The following is a 15,409-nucleotide window of genomic DNA, read 5'->3' as shown; positions in this document are numbered from 1 at the left end:
AAAAATTACTACTTTAAAGGTAGTATACTACCAGGCAGGTGTTAATTACTTCTTTGGTTACAATGTGTAGGCATCAGAGATTAAGTTGAAGGCCACATGCCCTTTAAAGATTTGCTACCACTAACTTTAACAGGACCTGCCCAACTGAGCAGCCAAGGGTTTAGTGCAGCAAATAACACCGGCCTATACACTTGTGCTTGATACTCTGTCAAAGGTTGAAAAAGATGAAGAAATAGAATAAAACATCTCTGCTCGCTAAGAGCTTATATTCTTATTCTTATTGAAGACACTCTCCTTAACCTACACAAATGCTATTCATTCTTCAATACTCATAATTCCTAAAGACTCATAGACTTTCCTGCCTATTTTAAGCCTCAGTCACCTTTCACCTCTAGGCAAACAGTCTGAACCGAAATTTAACAACTCAGTGGTTTGGTTCCATTCTTTACTTATTTCACCTACGTTTTCCCAGTAAGAATCTAAGTTTGTGAGACGAGAGCCCAGGTCTTCTAGCCTTCTGTGCCCTGTTCGTTGCTTAGGACAATGACGACCACACTGTGGAGAATCTGACACTGAATTAGGTTAGGGGACTTGGAAATTTAGAAGATTCAACAGTCATATGCAAAGCATTTTAAAAATCCAAATTTCAGACCTAAAGAAAGGCAGATCTAAAGTAAATTTCAACCACCATAATAAAACACATCAAAAAGTGAATAGACAAAGAGTTTGTATTCCCCAGAAGATTCTAAGAATCAAGTGCCTGGTATGTAAAGTAAACTTTCAAAGAAGAAGAGTAGGGTACAACAAATGGAATGAGATTATTAGTTACAGGAAGGTTAAAGTCAAGATTGTACTTATGTTAGAGTTTAGAGACCTCCAGATTTTTGTAAACATATGCAAAGTTTAACACACACACTTTAATAGAACAAGGTATCATACTAAACAGTATATGCCCTCCCAAAAGAATATGAGGTAAAATTAAAGTGGAAATAAACCTGTCTTTGTATCTGGAAGTTCAACGTAAATTCCCAAGTCCTTGTATTTCCATCTCCCCTAGGCCCATCTTAAACATGCAATGTCACTAATGCTTCAACTATGAAAAAATTCTAATAGTAGTGAAAAAAAACTGTTGTAGAAATTCTCATCCTCTCTCTGATGAAAAAGGAAACTAGTTTGAACACAGTTTCAAAATCATTAGTTAATTCATTTGGTCATACCTTATGACCAAAATGATCACCAAGCAACTTAATTAAGGTTTTATTTACTCTTGAGGAAATACAGACCATTTCAAACAAAGCATCACTTGTTGGTGTGGGCTAGCATGAGCAGCTCCAGGCTAGAAGGCCTGCCATGAAGCACTACATAACCCTGAGCAAGTCACAAGACCTCTTTGAGCCACTGCTTCTTCAACTATAAAAGTGAGGCAGTTGGATGATCTTCAGTCTTTTTTAACGCTAAGTTCTTCAAATTGGTAATTCTAAGTTCAATTCTGATGACTCACTTTAAACTCATATTCAACCTTATAAAAGGAAAGGGGTGGGATGGGAAGGGGACTGCCTAATAAGTCGTACTGGCCTTCCTTTGCTTCTATGCTTTTTTTTTTCTTCCCTTCTCCCTGAAGCCCCACCTCAGTCTTCTCCACATAATAAGAAACTGAAATATATGACTGGTATTTATTTTTATTTGAATTGCACCAATGTCTTCATTTTAAGAAACTAAATTCTTCTACTTCTCTTTAATAAATAAAATCTTAATTATTTGCTTATTTGTGTGCCCCTTGATTTTTCTCTGTGGGTCACTGGCCTTTAAAAACTCAAAAAAAAAAAAAAAAAGAAAGAAAGAAAGAAAAGGAAGGGAGGGAGGGAGGAAAGAAGGGAGGAAAAAAAGAGAGAAAGAAAGGCAAAAAAGTTTCATTAGATTTTTCACACAGAGCAGACTAGAAGTAAATACAACCTCTGCTTACTCAAAAGCTGACTAAACCAGCAATATGCAAACAAAGATGACAGCAAATGGCTCAGAGCTGAACTGGTAAAATGTCTGCTTGTGCCTGTCTTATAAGACCACAAATTGAGATCTGATAATATGAACAATCCTTTCAAAGAGTAAGAAATAATAGTTGACTGCCTAGAAATCTTCACTTTCATCTGACAGGCCTTCAAGCAGTTAGAAATTTATTAGCAGCGAATTCCCAAAGAACTAGCTAAATATCATTACAATCAATAATAAATGACTTTGCAAATTTTATTTCTAAAAACTGTATTTGGAATCACTGCATATTCAAATTTTACTTTCATTCAAATTTTAGTTTTACAAATAACTTTCGTAAGCAATGTACTGCTGCATCCAGCTTCTCAGAGCACCTAGAACTTCAAGGCACACCAGAATCTCCTAATTTCAATAATGAGAAATATTTCAGGAAAAAACTAAGCAACCTTTTCTAGGTATTTTTTTTTTATTCAAAACAAGCAAATTTTAAGTATAGTTGTGTAGACAGAAGGTTAATACTCTTTACTTTTTCTTTTTACACAAATCAAAATACTACGTTTCCTCAGAAACTAGCTATGCTTCTAAGGCTGTTACTCAGAATAAGTTTCCAGTGTGAATTATAAAACTTTATTATTTTTTTCTAATAGCAAATGAATCATTCTAGCCTGTCTTCCTCTTTATTTAATAATCACTTTAACTTGTTATCTAAATGACCATTCATTTTACTCAAACTTTAGTTAGTTTTCAAAATTAAATGTTTAGTATAATTTCATTTACTTTAAAGAAAGAAAAAAGGATATTACAAAGGGCATTACAGTCAATGAGCAACACCTATGACTGAGGTGTCCCCAAAGTTCCCCTTAACTAAAACGCCAAAACAAAATCTTCGCTCTTGAACTTTTCTTAACACCCAAATCACAGGTGAATAATATAGTTTACTTAATTGTAAATTACAGGGTACCCTCACAAATACAATTACATTTTAAAAAATTAGAATTTGACCTAGTTTGCTTTGTAGTATGAAAAAGAAAGTAAGAAAAATCTCCTTTATTCTCAAGTCATATGGGGGGAAAAAAAATCACACAAAATATAAAAAATGCTTTACCAAGAAGATCTAAAACTTTCCAGAACTTGAGTGCTTTGTTTCCCCCTAGTAGTGAAGTTCAATCAGGCATGTGACTGACTACACACATTTTTTCCAGAGAGTTAAAGAACACATTCAGCCCTGTTCTTCGACAGGTAAGAACCACCCTCCGTTTATCAGGCTCAGGAAACAGCCAGAAGCAAACACGCAAAATCTTAACAAGTTACCTTCAAATAGTCTCGTTCTCTTTAGACACTGTCCTTTGGGCTTGAAAGTAAAAAGCAATCCGGCAAGTTTTGTGCTGTTAAAATGGCTCCTGTAGATTGGGGAAGTGGTGTCTGTGCTTCAGCTTATGAGTCATATGTGAGACTGAGTGTTTCTAAGGGAGGCACGCCCATGTTGCCGTGGACCCAATTACTCTGCTAGGTCAGACATGCGAATCCACAGGTGAAAACGGGGAGAGGGGTAGAAAAAGGAGAGAGGCACAGCCAAGGAGCAAGGTCTACCTTGATTAAACCATTACTCAGCTCAGGTTAATTACCATAATTTAAAATTAACAATGAGATAGAATCAGAGTCTGTAAGGAAGCAAAATGAAAAACCTGTATGTTGTTTTAAAAAATAAAAATCTCAATTTTTAAAAGTTATTTAATATAGCAACTAAATAAAACTATGAAAGAAAAAAAAAGTAGGGAAGGGAATGGAAGAGAGACAGCAAACTTTCTGGCTTTTAATGTAACAATGGCCTGCTGAGTCTAACCTGGCAACTCATTAACTCTTATATAAAAGGGGTATATTGCTATATAATCTGGAAAAGCTAGCACACTGTAATACCAGATGCAGATTTATACATTCGCTAAACAGATAAAATCCACTAGAAAATTCAAAGTTCAGTGGAAAAATAAGTGTGAATTACTAACCTGGTTTTCAGAATAAAAAAGCAAACTTGGGGTTAGAAAGGAACTAAAGTTCAATATAGCAAAATGATTTTAAATAGAATTGCAAGCTTGACAAAACTCTATTTGAAACAAATTATCAATGCAATCACCGTTCATAACTCTACTACTGCCAAGTGATAGCCACAGTTTTCTTTACCTTCCAAACAAAACTGTCCACACATAAAAGCCAACCGTGTGCAAAGCACCCTGCTACGGCTCTGGTGAGCCCCAGGGTGTCAACAAAGCATATGGCCAGTGCAGTTTTCCTCTCCAAGTCATCGTACATCTGACAATGTGCCCAAGCAGTGGAAACGGTAATTACTACAGCTACTTACCCTGTCCTCTGGGTGAGTATTTATTAATTTATTCTAAGAGCTTAAATTGATCAGAATGGCTTGAAAGCATTCAGCACTTCCAAAAGTACTTGAAATGAAGAAGCGCAACTCACTAGCTAGCCTTCATCCTATCTTTTACAAAAAGTAAATAAGATTTAGCAAGGTTTTCTTCCTTTAGTTAATTACTTGGAAGTAATTATTCTGCCTTACTAGAGGCACAGCTGAGGGGACAAGCTGTCACTGACAGGAACTTTACAAACTGCTACAAAACATAATGATTGTGAACTAACTTTCTGCTCATTAAGTGCCTGTTTATCCATGCCACTGAACACTGCTTGACTAATATTTTTACTAAAATAATCTCCACGATTTAACAAATTATTAATAAAAATTATGCTAAAAAGAAAAATACATCACATTTTCTACTGACAAATGTCATATTTAACTTGCTTTAGAGCTCATTTATCCAGAATGACTACTTGGAACCCAAACACCAAGGAAAAAGGTCCTCTGAGCAGTCAAAGGAAATTTTCACTGGAAAATCCCCCAAGTCGTTTCCCAGAGCTAAAATTTATCTTAGATAATATCCACAAATAAGCCTAACAATCTGATTATCTTTCACCTAATCAGAATTAGAAGTTATAAGTGGTGAAAGAGGGACTAGTGAAAGGATGATGTCGACCCAACAGGTGACAGAGTGGATAATGAAAGAAGATTTTTAAAAAACATCTAACAGTAGGACTATAACTTTAAAAGTACTGGGGTCCGAAGCCCTGACTCTGAAAGGTCAGTAAGTTCTACATACTCCCTGAGGATATCACCAAATAGTAAGTGCCTAGAAGTCAGCATTATTATGATAGAGGTTTTTAAAAAACAAATGACTAACATCAAATGCGTGAAATTTTTTATGAAGTATAGATATATAAAAGGGTTCGCTTCTGCTATTGAGAAAATCCTTTTGTATCAAGCACCTTATTACTTGATAATGGCAGATATTCGTACTGTAATTTAAAAGTACTTTTGGCCACCGCTATGTAGAAGTGAAGTAAGAGATGTAAAGTAAAAATAATTACCCCTCTTCAACAGAAACAAACATCTTAGTTGTTCCCAAAGATGCAATCCAGAGCTGCTACTGTAATATATTGCCCCTTTGCTCAGGGGTGTCTCTATAAGCATTATCTTACCACCTACAGGAATTGGATCCTGGTTCTATTCACAGCTCCCAAAAATCAATCTCCACCAAAAAAACAAACACACAAACAAACAAAACCTGGCAAACAGTTCAGCACAGGTTGAGTTCAAATCCTAGCTCTGCTACCTATTAGCTGTGTAATCCTGGGAAATTACTTCTAACAGTACCCACCTCCAACTCAAAGCATTATTGTGAGAATTAAAGTCAGTTCATATACTACTATTTGGAATATATAAAGAACTTTCACAACTCAAGAATAAGAAAACAAGCCAATTTTTTAAATGGTCAAACTATTTGAACAGATACTTCACCGAAAAAGAGATACAGATGGTAAATAAGCAGAGAAAAGATCTCAACGTCATTACTCAATAGAGAAGAGCAAATTAAAGTCAGAATACCACTACATACCATTACAGTAGATTAAAAACAACAACAACAACACTAACAATACCAAGGGCTGGTGAGGATATGGGACAACTACAACTCTCACACACTGTTGGTGGGAATGCCTATTCGGAAAGCAGTTTAGCAATTCTTTATAAAGTTGAACATACACTTATCCTACAATCCAGCTGTCCTACTCCTAGATATTTACCCAAGAGAAATGAAAATATGTGTCTATTTAAAAAAAAAAAAAAACTACATAAATATTTATAGCAGTTTCATTCATTATCACCAAATACTGGAAACGCAAATGTCCACCAACTGGTGAACAGATGAACGCATTGTGGTACATCCATACGGTGGAATGCTATCAGCAATAAAAAGGTATTAACTTCTACACTTCTGACAGATGATACAGTATGGATGACTCTAAAAGCATTAGGCTAAATGAAATAAGCCAAACTCAAAATACGTACTGTATGATTCCATTTATATGACATTCTAGAAAAGGCAAAACAAAAAAGACAGAAATTATATCAGTGGTTGCCAGGGGATGGGAATGAGGGGAACGGGTTGACTACAAAGGAGAACAAGGGAACTGTTTGGGGTGATGGAAATATCCTGTATGGTGATTGTGGTATTGGTTATAATACCTGTACATGTCAAAAATCGCAAAACTGTATAACTAAATAGGGCAAATTGTACTGTATATAAACTATACCTCAACAAATGTGACTTGAAAAAGAAATCCAGTTCATGTGCAATACAGTACTAGGCGCTTAGTAAACACTTCATAAACATTAGCTGTTATTATTATGCTTCATAGTAGAAGCAACCAGTATCAAATACTTCAGGATGACAAACTTTAGGTCTCTAAATTTGGAAATAAAATGTGGCATCTTAGACTTGTGATGGAAATATAATGCACCTGTACATACTGTGGGTATGCTTATTTCTAAAATTAGAAATATATCAAAGTCAGTATATATCCTAATATAGAGCTGTCACACCTGGGGGAATTGCCAACATTTATATTTGAACTATTAGCTGAGAAAGATGTCAACTGAATGAATTTATTAAATGCCAGTTGAAGTTAAGACACTGTTCATTTCTGTTTAAAAATAGAACTTATGAAAAGAATTTACTGTGTAAGCAAGCACTCTCTTCTTCCCTTTTATTTTTACCTCTTCTTGAACTCAAATTTGAGAACTTCTAGTACATGAAAATACAGAACAGTCTAAGTTTCATATCTAGGAACCCCGGGCTAAGAAAAAGGCATGGTTTGAATCTTTCTGGATCTGCAGCTAACATGTTTCCATCCAGAGATGGAAGAAGAAAAAGATCAAACCATTAAAACGATAAATGACCAAAATCACTCTTCCCTACTATTTAAATATAAAAATAAAAATTTAAAGACCAAGATTCAGTGTTATAACTCTTTCAGTGGGACAGCATTAATTTTGTTGATGTTAACACCTCCAAAGCATAATCCCAGGTTCTGAGCAACATGTAGCATTTCCAAATGTGAGCTTAAATGTAATTCTCTATTATCTATCACTAGATTTGTTAAACCAAGGCCCCCTTCCCCTTCCCCCTTCAGATTATAAGACTCATCCATAAGAACGTCCTCCTGGTCAAGTGTCTGTGTGTTTTCAGAGGCAAACCAAAGGCAAAAGGGGCCACAGCTTTGTCTGGCTTTGTTCATTACTGTATTCCTACCACTAAGACAGCGTCCAACACATAGCAGAAACTCAGATGTGAATGAATAACTTTTCTCAACCAGTTCATTGAAGGGAAATTTTAGCGTATCAGGATTTTACCTGTACACTGAAAATATTTTTAACAGACATGCTTTCACCCTTTTTTTTTCAAACTGAGGTTATAATTGACATAAAACTTTATATTAGTTTCAGGAGTACAATGTAATGATTCAATATTGTACACACTGCAAAATGATCACAGTAAGTCTAGTTACCATCTGTCACCATAGAATTTTTTCCTTGTGATGAGAACTTTTAAGACTCTCTGAGCAACTTTCAAAAAGGCAATACAGTGTTAGTGATTACAGTCATCATGCTGTCCATCACATCATCATGACTTAATTATTTTATAACTGGACCTCCTTCACTCATTTAATTTACCCTCTAACCCCCTTCCCCTCTGGCAACCACCAATTTGTTCTGTGTATCTATGAGTTTGGTTTTGTTTTGTTTGTTGATTTGTTTTGTTTTTTAGATTCCACATGTAAGTGAAATCATATGGTATTTGTCTGTCTGACTTATTTCACTCAGCGTAATACCCTCAAGGTCCATCCATGTTGTCATGAACGGCAAGATTCCATTCTTTTTTATGGCTGAGTAGTATCCCATTGTATGTATGTGTGTGTATACACATATACACCACATCTACTTTATCCCTTCATACATCAATGGACACTTAGGTTGTTTGATTTGACCCATGATTTGATATAGCTGAATTCATGTAACTATGTTACAAGATTCTATTGTAGGTGTTATTTGGGTGTTAGACTTTCCTTTCTTGTCAAAAATAACCAAGACTTGACTGTATAATTATATTCTTTATAATGCTCCCAGGTAATATGCTAAGTGCAATCTCAAGTTTTATATCACCATGAAATTATCTCTTGCAATTTAAAATTCAATATTGAAGACAATATATTTTTTACTTCAGTGGATTGTAACCAGGGATGCACCTCCGAATTACCGAAAGAAACTTCTGAAGATACATGCCTACTCCTAGAAACAGATTCAGTGGTGTGGATAGAGCCCAGGCTTATGAGAACCACTGCTCTGCTGCTACGGAGCCCGAGAACATAATGTAGTTAGTGCTCTTCACACAGCAGCCGCTCAGGAAGACTCTTGTCACCTTACTATTCAGCAACCTCCAAATGTGGTGGAGAGGAAATCTTCTGTTTTTTATACTGAGATGAGAGTGAAACTTCAGCTCCTCCTCTGCTATTCTTCAGGTAAAAGCAACATATCATAGAAAATAATATCTCAACAACATCTTAACTGTCCCTTTCTCTACCACCAACTGCGTACTTTCAATTCACGTTTCACCACTATCAGAGAAATCTTCCTAAAGAACAACTCTGTGAGTGATGTGACGATCACTCATGGCTGAAAAACAAACTTTGATTCCCTAGAGGCAAAAAGCTGGACTACTTATCATGGTGTTCAAAGTTTTCACAATCTGACCTCACTTCACCTGTTTCCAGTCCTATCTTCCCCACTCTCCACCTCTTCCTCACTGTCTATCTCGGGTCTGTTTTTTCCTCTCTCTCCCTCCCTCCCCCCCCCCCCCCCACTCTCCAGCCTTACTGAAACCTTCTGGATTAGCTCCATTCCTATTTGTTTGCCTTCTCTGGGCTTGCAAAGCACTTACCTTATTTCCTACCCTTTCCCTTATCTCTGCCTACTCATCCATCCTTCATTATCTCAGTTCAAATGCCTTCTCTACATGAAGGCTCCCCTCTGTTGCCCCACTTATAACTATTATTACAAGAACTGACCACAAGGCTGAAAGGAAACTTAGAGATCCTCTATTCAGTCCAGTGGTTTTTAAACTTTTCTGTTAAGTAACTGAATTCTTATAAAAATTTTCAAGGAAACTTGATACTACATTCATTTAAGTCTTCAGTGTTTTAAGAAAACCTAAAACACTGATACAGTCTAGTCTCATTTAAAAATAGGAAAAGGAGGTCTACAGAGAGAAGTGACTTGACCAATGTCAAGTTAGTAACAGATCTGAGGTACACTTAGGCGCTCATTCATTTAGCAAATATTCACTGAGCACCTACTATGTGCCAGGCACTTCTCTAGGCCCTTGTTATACAGCAGTGAAGAAGACGACACATTGTTGATAACGACCCCTACTCACATGATGCTTACATTCTAGCCAGGAAGAGAGAAATGTTATGAACTAAATATATAGTATGTTGATTATAAATAAAAGATACAATAAAATGTGTAGTATGTTAGTGATAAGGACGAATAAGAAAAAATAAAACAGCAATGAAAAGAATATGACAATTTACACAAACTAGCTAGGGAAGATTTCCTTTTGCCAGGTCACTTTTGAGTAAAGGCCTCTAGCCATGAAGACACATCTAAGGAAGAACATTTCAGGCAGAAAAAAGCCCATGCAAAGACTCTAACAGGGAGCTTGCCTGATATGTTCACGGAAAGCAAGGAGGCCAGTGTGGTTCATGTAGAGAAAATAAGGAAGAGAGTAACAGAAGGAGGAAGAGCACTAGAAACTAAGGGAGAGCCTCACTGTTTAGAGACTTTAGCAGGAGAGTTTGGAGTAGCTGAGTCATAAGATTTGACTGCTGTGTTGAAAAAAACCTGCAGTGGGCCAGGGATGGAAGAAAGGAGAAGCTTATGCAATAACTCAGAAAAGATGATAATGGCTTAGACAAAGGAGGCAGAAGAAAATATGAGTAAACTATGGGTATGTTTTTAAGGAATATCCAATGAGATTTTTGAATGGACAGCAAGTGGACTGTGGGGGAAATAAGGCTTCAAAGCTCAGTTTCTGGCCACTGGAAGACTGCAGTTGCCAAACCTGTGATAGATTTGGGGTAAGGGGATATCGGGAGTTACTGAACACATTAAGGTGAACACAGATGGCGATGGTTTGGGGTAGGGGGAGATCAGGAGTCACTGAACACACATTAAGTTTGAGATGCTCATTAGCTATCCAAGTAAAGATGTCAAAATGGTATGACTGTCCTGGAGCTGAATACACAGTCCTGAAGCCCAGGGTAGAGGTCTGGGCTAGGTATATATATTTGGGAGTCATTAACATATATTTGATATTAAAGCTACAGATATAAAAGGTAACAATGACAGAAGCTTGGGGACACTCTACTATTTAGAGGTAGGGGAGATGAGGGAGAACTAGCAAAGAAGGCTGAAAAGAGGTACCCAGAAATGCAGCAGGAAAATAAGGCAAATGTGGCATTACCCTGAAATTTAAGTAGGAGTACTTCCACGAGGAAGGAATGAGCAACTGTGCCAAATGCTGACAACAGATCAGATAAGACGAGGTCTGAGAGGAAGACGACAGTTGATTTAGCAGCATGGACATGACTGCTGATTTTGAAAGAAGAATTTTCATGCTGTGGTAAAGGTGAAAAAGAAACAAGCAAAACATCTGATCAGACGGAGTTTAGGGGAGAATGAGGGGTGAGAAACTAAAGACAGAAAGTAATTTTGTTGTGAAGGGGTCAAGAAAAGATTTTTGGGGTGATGGAGAGACTGTTGTTTAAGAAAAGCAGTGCCTTTCTTATTGCCCAGAACATTCCATTTTGTATTGCAGTTAATTTTGTACAACTCTGTGTCTGCATTCATAAACCAGTTACCCACTTGAGGGGAGGAACTGTATCACGCAGCTTCTACAACCAACTGTGACTGTGAACAAGTTACTTCACACCACTGTGGGACTTCAGTTTCCTTTTTCTGTAAAATATCGGGAGAGTCTAGAGATCTGATAATTCTGAAGATCCACTTTAGTTCTGACATTTTATTACTCCATAGCCTCTCTGAGGCCTCTGAATAGTGTTTGAGGAACTGAAAACAAAAATCACATTAAGGCTACATTTAAAAGAGAAGTCTCCTCCTCAAATTTTTATATAGTTTATTGAAAGTAGTATGTAAAATTACCAGATATTCAGAACAACCTGGAAACTTTATAAAGTCCTCCAAAAATTCAATTACACTTATTACACTTTACTAATAAAAGGTTTAAAAAAAAAGAAAACCTATACTAATATTCTGGAAACATTTTTTCTTATGGCAGTAGGATATTTAAGCAAACAGACTTTTAACACAAGTTCCAAAAAGTTCATCTTAAAATATACCAAAACTCCATGCTCTTAAAAAAAAAAGACAACTACCTTTTGCTGTTAGTAAAATTTAAGACAATATGATAGAGGTCAAACCTCTTATTTTAAACTACCCCGATTTAGACTATGTCTATTTTTATTTGATATTTCTTATTTATCTATAAAACAAATTAAAGGCCCTACTTACAAGGAGATTAATAAAAAAGCTAAGTATTATGGCTTTCTTATAAATAAATGCATTCAATATAAATTCATCATTGCTTGTGGACCGATGACTTACTTGGCTTGACTTTTTGCTGTAGGCCTGAATCACAGAAGGCTCAGCCCCGAAGATTAAAACCCAGCAACGTGAAAAAAATTCACCTTGCTATTATTTTTGCTCTTTAATAAAAAGAACCAAATATAAACAGAAAAGTAGGGGAATTTTAGGACATGTTAAAGAAACAAGAACTTCAATTTCTCTTAATTACATTGCTGGTCAAAATAGAGAAATGAAGAAACTAACGTTAGCAACTAGCCCTGAAAATCCACAAAAAATTGACTTAAATTGCTTGTTATAGTGCCAGGACACATAATGTGTTCTGAAATACCTATCCAAAAAGGGGGAATAAACAAACATACTAATACTACATCCATACTCAGCAATAAAATGAAATTAACTATTGATAAATACAACTAGGATGACTCTTAAAAGCATTATGTTGAGTGAAAGAAGAAGCCAGTGTCAAAAGGTTACATACTATATGATTCCATTTACATGACATTCTCGAAGAGACAAAACCGTAATGATCAGTGGTTGTAGGGGATGGATTGGGGGGAGGGTGGGACTGACTATAGGGACAGAGCATGAAGGTGATGGAATTGTTCTATATCCTGATTTTGGTGGTGTCTACACAAATTTATACTTGTATTAAAGTTCATAGAATTGTACAGCAAATAAAGGAATCAATTTTACTTTATGATAAGTTAAAAAATAAAACAAAAATTGTTTTTAACTCCAGTGGCCCAAAAACTCATTACTCCAGTCCATAATCATTAGAAAATATCAGACAAAATCAAATTGAGGGACATTCTACAAAATACCTGACCAGTACTCTTCCAAGTGTCAAGGTCAAAAAGGACAAGGAACCATCACAGATTTGAAAGGAGATATGACAACTAAGTGCAATGTGTGTATCCTGGGTGGATCTTGGAACAGAAAAAGGGCATTAGTGGAAAACCTATAAAAATCCTACTATAGTTTAACTAATGGTATTATACCAATGTTAATTTCTTAGTTTTGATCATTGTACTGTGACTATATAAGACGTTAACATGAGTGGAAGATGGATGAAAAATATACAGGAACTCTCTGTACTATTAATGCAATTCTTCCGTGAGCGTAAAATCATTTCAAAGTAAGTTAAAATGCCAGAATCTTTAAGAACAAGGTTTGCAATAATTTCATAAAGCAAAAATACATTTCTTTCTCTTTCAAAAACAAACCAATGCCATCCTGCATATTTTGATAACCCTGGCGTAAGTTTGATTACCTAGTGTAGGTCTTACCCACACTAAGATCATATATATTATCTGAAAGGGATAAAACAGATTCTACCATAAATTATATGACTTATTAGCTGTGCTCACTGTCAGTGTATATGTTTATAACTTTAAAAATTCTATCAACATTTGATTTTCCAATTCAAGAGTGAAGTCTTTCCAGGAATTCCCTGGTGGTCCAGTGGTTAGGACTCGGCGCTCTTACTGCTGGGGCCCCAGGTTCAATCCCTGGTCAGGGTAATAACTAAGATCCCATAAGCCATGTGGCATGGCCAAAAAAAAAAAAAAAAAAAAAAAAGAATGAAGTCCTCCTAAAGGAATTTCTCATAAATTCTACCTCCTAATATTCTTATTTAAAAAAAAAAAGAAAAAAAAAACTTCAATGGCCTACCAGCACCCACAGAGTAAATTCCAATACAAGATATTTTTGCATCTTGACTTTGGTCTATCATATTATAGCCTCACCTGTGACCATGCCACCTTCCAACATTCACCCTATAATCCAGTTTTGCTGAACTTATTAACTGAGGGCATGTCGTGCTTTCTCACTACACACTTGCTGGCCTTCCCCACCTGGGGAATCTCTCTTTCACCATTAGAAGGAAGAACTGGTCACTTCCTCCTTTGTGCTCCCACAGTATTTTGTAAGCGATCTAATAGATAAACGAATCACATTGTTTATCCATTCATACACACATTTATACACTGCTAAAATATGCAAAGCACTCTAGGTTTCGGGGACCTAAAGGTGAACTGATTTCCTTTATAATTCCTCTTGCCTACTCTGCTGGGAATATCTGGTGAAGATACTCTTTTTTGTTTTTTCATCACTTATTTACATGTCTCATTGGTCATTTATTTCAGGCGGATAGCATTCCTGACCCACAAGAGTGTTTAATAAATAGTTGCTGAATGAAAACATTTGGAGGTTCAACTAAATACTGTCTCCATCATAAATCTGCTTTTTTCTCTTCCACACAGTCCATGCCATTCCCAGGTCATTTCTGCAAGTCTAAATTACACAAAAAGCGAGGCCCCTTTCTCACTTTCCTGAACAGTCCAATTCCGATGAATAGGTTCGTTAGGCTGGGTCTGGCAGCCCTGTTTAATGGTCAAGCCCACAGCAGCAAAGCTCTGCATTTGTTAAGAGAGAACAGCTTCTGGATTAGTCCCAGTGCTTACACCTGAACATCGCATTATGTTAAGTCTACAAATAAAATTAGAGACAGAGAGAACAAAGGAGGACACTCCCCAATAGATTAGGACTGACTATCCTAATCAGTGGCCCTTTCTTTCAACTTTCGTCTTCTGTCCTTTTCAGGCTTTTACTTATACAGCATCCTGTCAATAAACTTCTCAAATTAGAAACAAGCTGGTAAACGTTTCAGTAAAGAGGAATATTCAAATAAAATATTTAGACTACAGGCTTTATTTATTCATGTTTCACAACACCATTCAGACAAGCAATTAATGACGTTTTGAACTCATAATTTACTCTCATCACAAAGGACACATTTTAGCTACAGCCAAACTGCTCTGCTGCTCTTCTCCCATACTTGAAACCATACCACTGGTACAGATGAAACTTGAAATTTTTTAAGTATTCTAGATTTATTTATTTTATGAAATACTTCTTGGACATATACGATGCTCTAAGTATTTTAATGTTCTCAAATTTCTATCTCCAGGTCTCGCTCCTGTACCACAGACTCCTCTATCAAACTTGACAACTCCATTCCAATGTCTGATTGGCAAACTTAACATATCCAAACCTGAATTCCTGATGTTCCCTTCAAAAAGTACCCTACCCACAGTTTTCTCCAGTCATCTTGGTGGCTATTCAATACTTCTAGCTGCTCAGACCAGAAACCTTGGCTTTCCTGACTGTCATATACCTACATCCAATCTGTCAGGAAATCCTGTTGGTTCAATGTTCAAAATATATATAGAACCCTATCAACACTCAACTTCATTGTTACTGATATCTCTTACCTGCATCAATCACTGAGGTAGTCCAAGCAGCCTGACCTATCTTTTTAAATGGATTACTTCTGATTGCTGCTTCTCTCTCCACAGTCTA

At 36.3% G+C, this 15,409-nt stretch overlaps 1 protein-coding gene and 1 non-coding gene across 6 annotated transcripts in view; one reads left to right on the top strand and one right to left on the bottom strand.

The window, feature by feature from the left end:
• ELF1 (E74 like ETS transcription factor 1) overlaps positions 1-15,409 on the bottom strand; it is a 104,109-nt gene that overhangs the window by 72,223 nt on the left and 16,477 nt on the right. For 3 of the 5 annotated variants that reach the window (XM_036831306.1, XM_036831311.1, XM_036831312.1), the window contains exon 1: positions 3,298-3,423. The exons of the other annotated variants lie outside the window; for them this stretch is intronic. The gene's annotated coding sequence lies outside the window, so the exon portion shown is untranslated. Of the gene's footprint in view, positions 1-3,297; positions 3,424-15,409 lie in introns of those variants that run through there. 5 annotated transcript variants of the gene reach the window in all.
• Positions 13,497-13,570, top strand: TRNAK-CUU. The gene has a single exon. It is a non-coding gene; the product is annotated as a tRNA-Lys (tRNA).

This window comes from Balaenoptera musculus, chromosome 18, assembly GCF_009873245.2.
Source record: "Balaenoptera musculus isolate JJ_BM4_2016_0621 chromosome 18, mBalMus1.pri.v3, whole genome shotgun sequence".
Taxonomy (NCBI): Eukaryota; Metazoa; Chordata; class Mammalia; order Artiodactyla; family Balaenopteridae; genus Balaenoptera; species Balaenoptera musculus.
The sequence above is the reverse complement of the archived record's forward strand: the minus strand, read 5'-3'. Positions and strand labels throughout refer to the sequence as shown.